This window comes from Lotus japonicus, chromosome 2, assembly GCF_012489685.1.
Source record: "Lotus japonicus ecotype B-129 chromosome 2, LjGifu_v1.2".
In the NCBI taxonomy this organism is placed as follows: domain Eukaryota; kingdom Viridiplantae; phylum Streptophyta; class Magnoliopsida; order Fabales; family Fabaceae; genus Lotus; species Lotus japonicus.
In genome coordinates this window covers 48,360,564-48,371,165 of record NC_080042.1, presented here as the reverse complement: position 1 = coordinate 48,371,165, position 10,602 = coordinate 48,360,564, and positions in this window count along the sequence as shown.

The window sequence follows — 10,602 nt, the reverse complement described above, 5'->3', positions numbered from 1 at the left end:
GATTGCTTTCTTCTACTCTAAAATCTCTTCTTGAAAGAGGGATAGTAGATCTATGAAGTTCATGAATCATAAAGTATTAAGGTTTGACTCTTAAGTGAATACTTTATGTTTAGTTACATGATAAAGGTAGAAAGAATTTGACTCTAAAGAATACCTACTCTACATGTTGAAGTCGACGATGATTGTAAGACCCAGGTTTTTAAGTTTTGGATAAGGGAATGAAATACAAGAGTTTATTGGATGAAATAAATTTATGAAGGAGAAGGTTCAGGAAAAGTCCAAGGATTGTATCAAAACCGATAAAAGTTATAGCACGACTAACATTCGCCTAATCTTAGGTCGAAGACCCTAGTGAATAGTTAATTTATACTTTAGGACACGATGGAAACTAATTCCAAAAATCTTCAGAGAAATATTAGAATTTCTCTTATTCGTCTATAAACAAGTATTTCAATACGAAACCCTGGAATGTACGAACGTCAAATTCCAATACTCGGAAGTTTGCCGAAACCAAAACCCTGATAGTTCAAGAAAACCTAAGATCAACGGACGATGAAGACTTTTTCCATTCGGAGCTTCAAACGAAGATTCCACACGCATACACCTATTTCTCTTGATGTTTCCCATCTTTCTTCAGAGAGAAGTTTTCTCATCCGACATTCACTGCAAAAAGTAACTTTTCGGGTAAAATAGATTTACACCGACTTTTGATTGTTTACCTTAATTCCAAGAAAATCTCTTTTGAGTTTTGGAATTCTGTCGCCAAAACCTATCTTAGAATTCACAGAGGAATGCGCAGGAAAAATATCGGAATCACTCTTATATTTTTATCTTAACTCTATGAGCTAAATCCTCCGATGTCTAAACAAATCTGTACCGGTTTACAAAATATCTTCTCAAAATATCTTTGATAAATATCTATTCATCCTTATCCGATCTTTGATAAATATCTACTCATCCTTATCTAATCTTTACAAAATATCTTTACAAAAATATCTTCTCAAAAATATCTATCCATCCTTATCCATCCACCAAGTCATCCTTATCCAAACTTTGCAAAATATCTTCCATTTCCTTCACTATATATAGGTTGTAGCTAGAAAATGAAAATGTTGCAAAAATCTTCACCCATTCAACCCCAAACCCGCGAGCACAAGGAGGAGAGGAGAGGAAAAAGATTTTCGCCGATTCTTGCCCGTTAGCTTCACAGTTCGTTGCTAATCGAAGACTACGAGGTATAGTTACTATCCCTCACTTTCGATCGTCATTTCCGTCAATTTTCTGTAGACTTTTCAGAGCTCAAAGTTTGGAGCTTTTTGTGAAATTGTCCAAATAGTTTGATTTCTCTGTCTAAACATCTTCCCTACGTGCCCAAGAGAACTTCTGTCGGATTAATCTTTCCGTAATGTCGCCGGAATCAATTTTTACCTCAAATACCCATTTTTGGGCAAAGTTTCGTTCTTTACGCTAAAAAAACTCACGACTTAGCTTAGCTTTAGTAGAATTAGTTGTTATAAATGCTGTTAGGATCGAGCTCATCTAATTTGTTTTTCGAAATTTTGATTTTGAGTTTCCAAGCTAAAAATAATGACCAAAATACCCCTACGACAGTTTTCGACCCGATAATTTTTCTGAGAGTTTCCCTGGCCTAGATATCGCCTAAGAATACCTAGGAATCGATTTAGATCGAAGAAAAAGTTAGAAAATCCTATTTTTCATAGTGGCCGAAACCTATTTGCTTGGGTACCGTGTCCAAAAATAATTTTTGGGTCTCTATGACCTGAGCCATTGCGTAGCTCTTTCAATTGTCAAAATTTTGGGGCCGGTTTCGTGTCATTCCGAGTTCTGTAGCTCGAGTTATGCACGTTTTAGCGAATAAAGTGTTTTTGTACAAAACTTGAATCGAGTCAAAACTCATCCATTCGGGGGAAACCCTTCCATTCGTGCCTAAATGTTGTACTCTGAAGCTTCTTGAGCTTTATCGAACATTAGTTAGGATTGTTTCGTCTGTATCGACTTGGTTGATTCATTATTGCTTTGTTTGCTCAAAGGTTCAATTGTGGAAACTTTGGGACTGAACAAGCTTGTGAGCGAGACCTGCACCGCGAGACTGGAACAACTCGAGGTGAGGGCAACTTACTTGCTAGCTAATGTTTTAGGCGTCGATCAATTCGACTTGGTTTATTGTTTATCGCATTGATATGTTGATAATTGACTCGCATGCTTAATTGTTAAATGGTTAACTATAGGCTATGTGATTATTTGTTCACATGATATTTGGATTATATTGATTATATTGTGTCTTTCTATTACGCACTTGAATTGCTGACTATATTGAATATACCGTGCGATTGTGCGAATGAGTGAGGAACGTCAAGATAGTGGATAACGGGTAGTTATGCCAGACTCCTGACGAGTTTTTGGATAAAGTTTGATGGGACGGACCGAGGTTCGTACCCTATTATTGTTTTATGGATCAAGACCTTCTCAAAGGAAAATTGAGTTTGAAAATGATATTGGAATAAAACCCATTTGAATTCACGTAAGAACTGAGGTTGTTCTGTCTAAGGCAAGAAGGGCTTTTAATGAGGCATTGTGCCCGGCCAGCTTACCTGGGAACTTCTCGAGCCATTACTTGGGTGATGATGGACCTTTTGTTTTGAGACCTTCTCCAGGGAATCATTGGAATTACGGGATCTTTGAAACCAATAGGATTAGAGACGAAACTTGAACGATTTCATAATGAACCTCCATAATGTATTAAACAACCTTCAAACCCTTTAAAATAATGATAACAATGTCAGATGAAAGCTTAGGGCTTGGATGTTAGTTTTGGAAAATGAGAAGTGTCGCCGAAATCCAAGTTTTGGGGAAACTAATAAGTTTCCAAGTACATTGGTACTCCTTCGCTCTTTGAGCAGTTTATTTAGCCAACCAAAGGATGAGCCGGGAATCTTCACTGAGGCGTGAGACTTCGTGAAAGCATGGAACTTCACTGAGGCGTGAGACTTCGTGAAAGGGTGCAACTTCACTGAGGTGCAAGACTTCGTGAAAGCAAAAACTTCGCTGAGGCGGGAGACCTTGCGGAGACGGGAACCTTCGCTGAGGCGGGAGACCTTGTGGAGACGGGAACCTTCGCTGAGGCGGGAGACCTTGTGGAGACGGGAACCTTCGCTGAAGAAGGAGACTTTGCAGATGCGTGCAAATTCACTGAAGCGTGAGACTTCGTGAATGCGCAAAAATTCACTGAAGCGTGAGACTTCGTGAATGCGTGAAAATTCACTAAAGCGTGAGATTTCATCGCCGTTTACCCCAGGGCAAACGACAGGGAACATTTGTTTAGTTAGACACTTGTGCGTTGGGAGGACGATACATTGTTTGACTAACCATATCACCTAACTTCATATGTTGAGATTTTGATGATTTGATATTGGTGAACATTGTTATGATATTTGTTGAATTGTTGAGATATTGAATATTGTGTTGTTACTAGAGATCTGATAACATGTTATGTATATACCTTAGGGTAGACGATACAAAACTTATATGTATATATACAACCTATATATATATACCACTTAATTCAACACATGTTGTTTGTATTATCTACTATATTCTGTGAGTTGACCCTCGCGCCTTGGCTTTGTTTGTATGTTTGTGTTTGGGCGGTCGGCCTGCTGCCAGGCGTCCGTCAGCCGGTTCGTGATGATTCGTTGTGCGGGAAAGACCCGGAGCGAAATGACTATTACTGAAGCTGTCGACGAGGACCCGGACTTCATGCCTGATCGAGGAAGGGTCGATGAAAGTAGTGTGGGATATGGGTGGTTAGAGTCTTTGAGTTGGTTGTTAGAGTCATAGCTCTGATTCGTCATTTGTACTTTTGGGACCGGGTAGTTTCCGACAGGTTGCTTTCGGTGTGGTTCTCCAGAGATGGGGATCGCATGGAGTAGTCGGACGTAGGAAGTCTTTTTGGAAGCCGTTTTGGGCTGACTTACTTTTCGGAGGGCTGTATTTATAAAACTTATGACTCTATCTGTGAGTCGCACTTGTTTGCCGATGGGCAATACTTCTAGTTATTTGATGTTACATTCCGTCACTTGAGAACACTCGTGACGATGTTTTTAGTTGCAGCGAGAGCTGTACTTATATTGTATATTAATCGCTGTTAATCGCGATTGGGTTGAGTCTTCTTTTCGACAAGTCTTTTTATTTGAACAAAACGAAAAAAATATACCTGCATTTTCCGCTTTATTTATTTTCAAGTTACTAAGTGACACCCGGAAATCGGGGTGTTACATTGTGGTATCAGAGCTTGTCGAGTCTTTCGGGAGTCTTTGGGGAATAGGTCTTCTGTGCTAGGTTGTGTGACTCTGCAAAGAGTAAAAAAATTGATTGTCTGCCGAGCGAATTTGCGCTTAGAATTGATTGAAGTTGCTACCTAATCATATTGTATAGCTATGCATAATACTATCTTATGATTGGTACTGACTGTTTGCTAAAAGAATACAGAACATGGTGAACGCGAACCAACTTGCTGAGATGGTGGCCACTTTGGTCCAAGCAATGACTGTACAAACGAATGACAATGCACATCGGCGTGCTGCTGAAGATGCACGTGAGCTACACCGGCTTCAGAGAGAAGCAGCCCTGGACCAGAACAGGGGACTGAATGATTTTAGAAGGCAGGATCCACCCAAGTTCACGGGTGGGACTGACCCGGACAATGCGGATCTATGGATCCAAGAGATTGAGAAGATTTTCGAAGTACTGCAGACTGTAGAGGGGGCCAAGGTGGGCCTGGCAACTTATCTGCTGCTGGGCGATGCTGAGTACTGGTGGAGGGGTACCAGAGGAATTATGGAAGCTAACAACGAAGAGGTGAATTGGAACTCTTTCCGTGCTGCATTTCTAGAGAAGTACTTTCCAACTAGCGCTCGAGAGGAGCGGGAGGTACAATTTCTGACCCTGCGTCAAGGGAGCATGACCATACCTGAGTATGCTTCCAAACTGGAATCATTGGCTAAGCACTTCCAGTTTTTCAACAACCATGTTGATGAACGCTACATGTGTAAGCGATTTCTGAATGAGCTGAGAGCAGACATCGAAGATTCAGTGAGGCCATTGGGGATTATGAGGTTTCAAGCTTTGGTTGAGAAGGCCACCGAGGTGGAGCTGATGAAGAATAGGAGGATGGACCGGGCTGGAACTGGGGGACCAATGAGGTCGAGTTCCCGGAGCTATCAAGGAAAAGGAAAATTTCAGATGGAGAAGCCTTATCAGCGCCCTGTGGGGGAAAGGTTTACCCCAGGATCGTACAAGCCTATGGTTACTGCTGCTGCTGGAGGAATGGGAAACCCGATTGCAACCCAAGACGTGAAATGCTTCAGGTGTGGAAAGTTGGGGCACTATGCAAGTGCGTGCTCAGAATCGAGGCCCAAGTGTTTCAACTGCAACCAACCGGGGCACAACGCAAGTCAGTGTAGGGCACCCAAGGCGGAGCCGTCTGTCAATGCTGCAAGGGGAAAGCGCCCTGCTGCTAGAGGAAGGGTTTATATCATGGACGGTGAAGGAGCTGAGGGGTTAACCAGAGGAGAGCGCAAGAACGATGGTAACCTTCTAACTATTCTTTCTCATTCTAGTACAACGTGCTCTTCATTACTTTCGTAGGATGTACAACACGCCTAACTTGCTTTTACTGTCTGAGTTTTGACCTTATAGTTATTACACTATTAAGACTTTATTTGACTACTGCTCGTGTTTTAACTATAGAAGTTACACGAGGTTTGGAATAACACGCTGAGCTTAGTGAGTTGTTTTATATCGATGCGTTTAGGTGGGAGCTAGAAGTTAAAGAGTGAATCTTAGAGAGATTCCTTATGGGTAGTGTATGTGTTATGTTGAAGGATCGGATGATAAAATGACTAGTTAAGTTTCCTGAGGTACAATTATGATTTGATCTTCTAGGGAATAAGTTCGGATTTGGGGGAAGTGTTAAGGATTTTAGTTAAGCGTAAAGTGGTTTGTGAATAAGTGAAGGTTGGTTTTATGGTTCGAGTAAGGGAAGTCTCGAAAAAGGGGAGATGACAATGATGGATTGTAAGATATTAAGATGATGATTAGCTTATAAGTTGCTGATGAATGGATGTTAAAAGGGATTGGGTCTAGCAATGCACAAGGTATTAAGACTCAAGTCGAGTTTTAATTTGAATGATGAATAAGTAGAAGATTGATTTCATGGTGCGAATGAGGATAGTTACGAAGTTGGAACTGACGTTAATGGACTAGTAGATTCCAAGGGAATAGTTCGTCTATGAGTTATAGAGCGATCGAGTTAAGTTTTGAATCATGAGTGAAGATCACGAGGACAGGTTGAACATTCACTCTGGAATGGCAGAGGTGTACTGAGTTTAAGTAGAATTTTTGGACGAACAAAAGTAAAGGATCAAGTGGTTAAGGTTGTGCAATTGCACGTAGTGCCAACCAATATTATTTCCAACATAGAACCGACACGAGTGGACGAGCCGGACGACATAGAGCTGAAAGATGAACTGTCTTTCGAAACGCCGCTAATTAGCATTGGTGACAATCATTTGGAACAAGGACATAGGCGATGCTACATGGGAGCTTAAGGAACAGATCGAGGAACAATATCCGGAATTTTTACTGAACCATAAGTTTCGAGGTCGAAACTTTGGAGGGTAGCAATGTAAGACCCAAGTTTTTAAGTTTTGGATAAGGGAATGAAATACAAGAGTTTATTGGATGAAATAAATTTATGAAGGAGAAGGTTTAGGAAAAGTCCAAGGATTGTATCAAAACCGATAAAAGTTATAGCACGACTAACATTCGCCTAATCTTAGGTCGAAGACCCTAGTGAATAGTTAATTTATACTTTAGGACACGATGGAAACTAATTCCAAAAATCTTCAGAGAAATATTAGAATTTCTCTTATTCGTCTATAAACAAGTATTTCGATACGAAACCCTGGAATGTACGAACGTCAAATTCCAATACTCGGAAGTTTGCCGAAACCAAAACCCTGATAGTTCAAGAAAACCTAAGATCAACGGACGATGAAGACTTTTTCCATTCGGAGCTTCAAACGAAGATTCCACACGCATACACCTATTTCTCTTGATGTTTCCCATCTTTCTTCAGAGAGAAGTTTTCTCATCCGACATTCACTGCAAAATGTAACTTTTCGGGTAAAATAGATTTACACCGACTTTTGATTGTTTACCTTAATTCCAAGAAAATCTCTTTTGAGTTTTGGAATTCTGTCGCCAAAACCTATCTTAGAATTCACAGAGGAATGCGCAGGAAAAATATCGGAATCACTCTTATATTTTTATCTTAACTCTATGAGCTAAATCCTCCGATGTCTGAACAAATCTGTACCACTCTATGTCAATTCATATTTTTCGATCTTAAAAGGCTTGAAAAAGCTAGAGGGAATTATGACATTTTAGATTTTAAAATGATAAAGAAAATATTTGGTTGTGTTTTCAATTTAGAAAAAGTTTGATTTAGAGGGAGTTATGTCTTAATTTTTGTAGAAAATAAATTATATAAATTGGTGAGTGTTTTTTATATTTCATTAAAAAAACCATTAACGAATTTTTATTTTTAAATTTAAGTTGAATCCAATTAGTCTAGCAGTATGTGTATTAAAGTTAAAGAGTCTGGTCCCTTCTCAAGAAACTTATGTTTACGTGAGAGGAAAATAACAAATCTTTGGCCAAAACAAGGACCGACGGAGAAGAAGCAAGGGGAGAAAAAAAAAAACAGAACAGATCTCACACTAGCAAAACATGAATTGACAAAGAAGAAATGGAGAAGAGAGGAGATTGGTGATGAGTTGATATTGTGACTAGAAACAATGAAATCAAATTCATTAATTGTTCAGTTGCATATTATGGAAACAATTTTCTACATCACATACAAAATCAGATTGGAATAGGCAAATAATAGTATATCATCATCATAAAATTCACAGGTTCGTATCAGGTTCATAAGTTCATATATATATTCACCCAGGAAATTGATCTAATAGCAAGTACTAATAATCATGATGTTATCTAGCAAAGAGGAAGGATAATCACGTTACTTAACCTGGTTGAAGAACAAGACAAATTAGCACATGATGATTCTGCTACTACCTCACACTGTTTTGCCAATAGGGCAACCATAAAACTCACTCTCATCCTCGGTATCTTGTATTTTAGAATTGCAGTTCAAAGATGAAACTAGTTTCTTCCTCTTTCTGAACATGCCTCTACTTCAAAGAGGCTCATCTATTTATAACCTAGGGTTTCTTGCTCACTACTCCTGATCTTTAACTAGAATATTCTTTGGAACCAATCTTGAAGAGAAAGAAATACTTGACCTAGAATCACCTAATTTATTTTTGGTATTTTGTTATTATTTTCGTATTTAATTAATTAATACTTATATAAATTCTGAAAATTTTTAATTTATTATTATTATTATTATTATTATTATTATTATTATTATTATTATTATTATTATTATTATTTTGAGGGCTAATTTTAATATTATTAAGGTAGGACAAAATTAGATGTTCACATTTGGCTTGAGAGAATTGTCTATGCGAGGCTTCGATAGGTAGTTGCTTAGACTTTAGAATCAAGGAGAGACTCGAGAGATCACATGTGTAGGATAGGTTTAGTTAAAAGGATTAGTTGAACGAAAACCCAATGCATCTTTTTAATTGATTTTCACACGTTTTTACCATTGCAACCTCAACATCTTTTTGTCATAATCAAACAACTTCAAAACTGAGTTTTTATTTGCTTTTCAAACTTCCAAACTCTGGACTTAAGCTGAGTCTTTTCACTCACAATTCTTGTGGTTTGATAATTAAAACCATGCAAAATCTGTGCACTTGCGGATTAGCTAACACTTCACTTCGTCCCTTTATACTCTTGAATCTTCTGTGAAAAAGATAGCTGTTGCAGCCCATTGGAGCATGTAGTTCACAGGAACTTCTAGCCGTTGGATCAAACTATACAAAAGGTACTTGAGTCACAACATAGTACAGTTTGATTGAGACCTTATGCCGTAAAGATACAATCTGTCATGTAGCAGGTAGCATAGGTCTGAGTTTCTATCCATTGGTGTAGAGATATGGAAACCTGATAGTGACACCACGGAACTTTTCTCTTCATCATAGCATTGTCAGATATTTGATTTTCAACTTGAATCTTCTGCACAAAGCTTTTTGGCTTTATCTTCAATGAGAAGTTTGCTTGATTTGACTTTGCAGCTTGCTTGAGTAAGAGCTTGATTCTTCTTCAGGTGATCTTCTGCTTTTGTCATCTTCATCCTTCGTCAGTTCTTCAGACGACAACCTTTCTTCGCATGATTGATTCTCATTCAGATGATTCTTCTATTGAGCTCATATCATCATGCTTCTCTCTTGACCTAGCAGTCTTGATATCATGATAGACATTGGTTTCCTTTGAAGCTCTGCTTGCTTTGCTTTATTAAGTTAAAACGCCTTCACCGTGTATCTTGTTTTGAATGATAACAATTTTCAAGCGTCTTTCAATACAATCTAATGAATCCTTGTTGTTTACTTTTCAAGAGCCAATCAGATGTGACTTACTTGTTACATCTTGGAACTTCATGTGAATTGAATTTCAGGACAAACAAGCATAGTTAAAGACTAAGAACTTATTATCTACTCGTTTGTCTTAGATTTTATATGAATTGAAATTCGGGATAAACAAGGACAATCTAAGTAATTAGTCTGCTGCTCAAGAAGGAAGCCATATCTGCAAGGATCGTCTACACAAGGAAAAGACAGAGCTCAAAAAGGAATATCATCGTCTGACTCTATGATGATAAAGGAGCTTAGGAAGAAAGTTGAAGATCGTCTCAAGAGGAGAAATCGCCAAAATTAGCAAGTGCGATTCTTCAACAGAAAGATTCTGATCAGCGCTGAAAAGAAGACAAGACAACACACCACAGAAAGAAGAGTTGTCAACAAAAGATCAGAAGACCTTCTAGAAAAAGAGCAAGATCGTCTTATGGAGAAAAAACGATCATATGCAGAAGGAAGAAAGGAGAACTTGCAGAGGAGTATCACCGTCTAACTAAAGTTGGCCAACCAGAAGAAACTGTGTTCAGAGAAAGCAAACATCATGTAAACATGGAAAATATCTCTGACAACATAATAGAGAGAGAGAGAGGTCAAAGTGCAAAGCTTCACGCAACCATCAAATATGCACAATGACCAAGGAAAATCATTATAACCTTCAAACTTGAAGGTTTCCCTCTTTCTCTCTCTCTCCTTAGGAATGGGATGAAGTCCATTGTCTATGTCGACACATCATCAACTCATCCATTTCCTAAGGAAGAAGCTTCAAGTCACTTTTTCCTACAACCATCGTCTACATCAAAAAGGAAAAATAAGGATATCTGTTGAATGGTGAAGAGATGAAGCTACTCACTAACAGTCTACCTCATCAGTGAAACATACCTCATCGTCTGATCGAAGAAACTCCACAAGGAAGCCAGTCAAAGAAGTCTCGAGATCTGCAGCTGCACGGGATCTGACACTGCACAGTGACACAGGC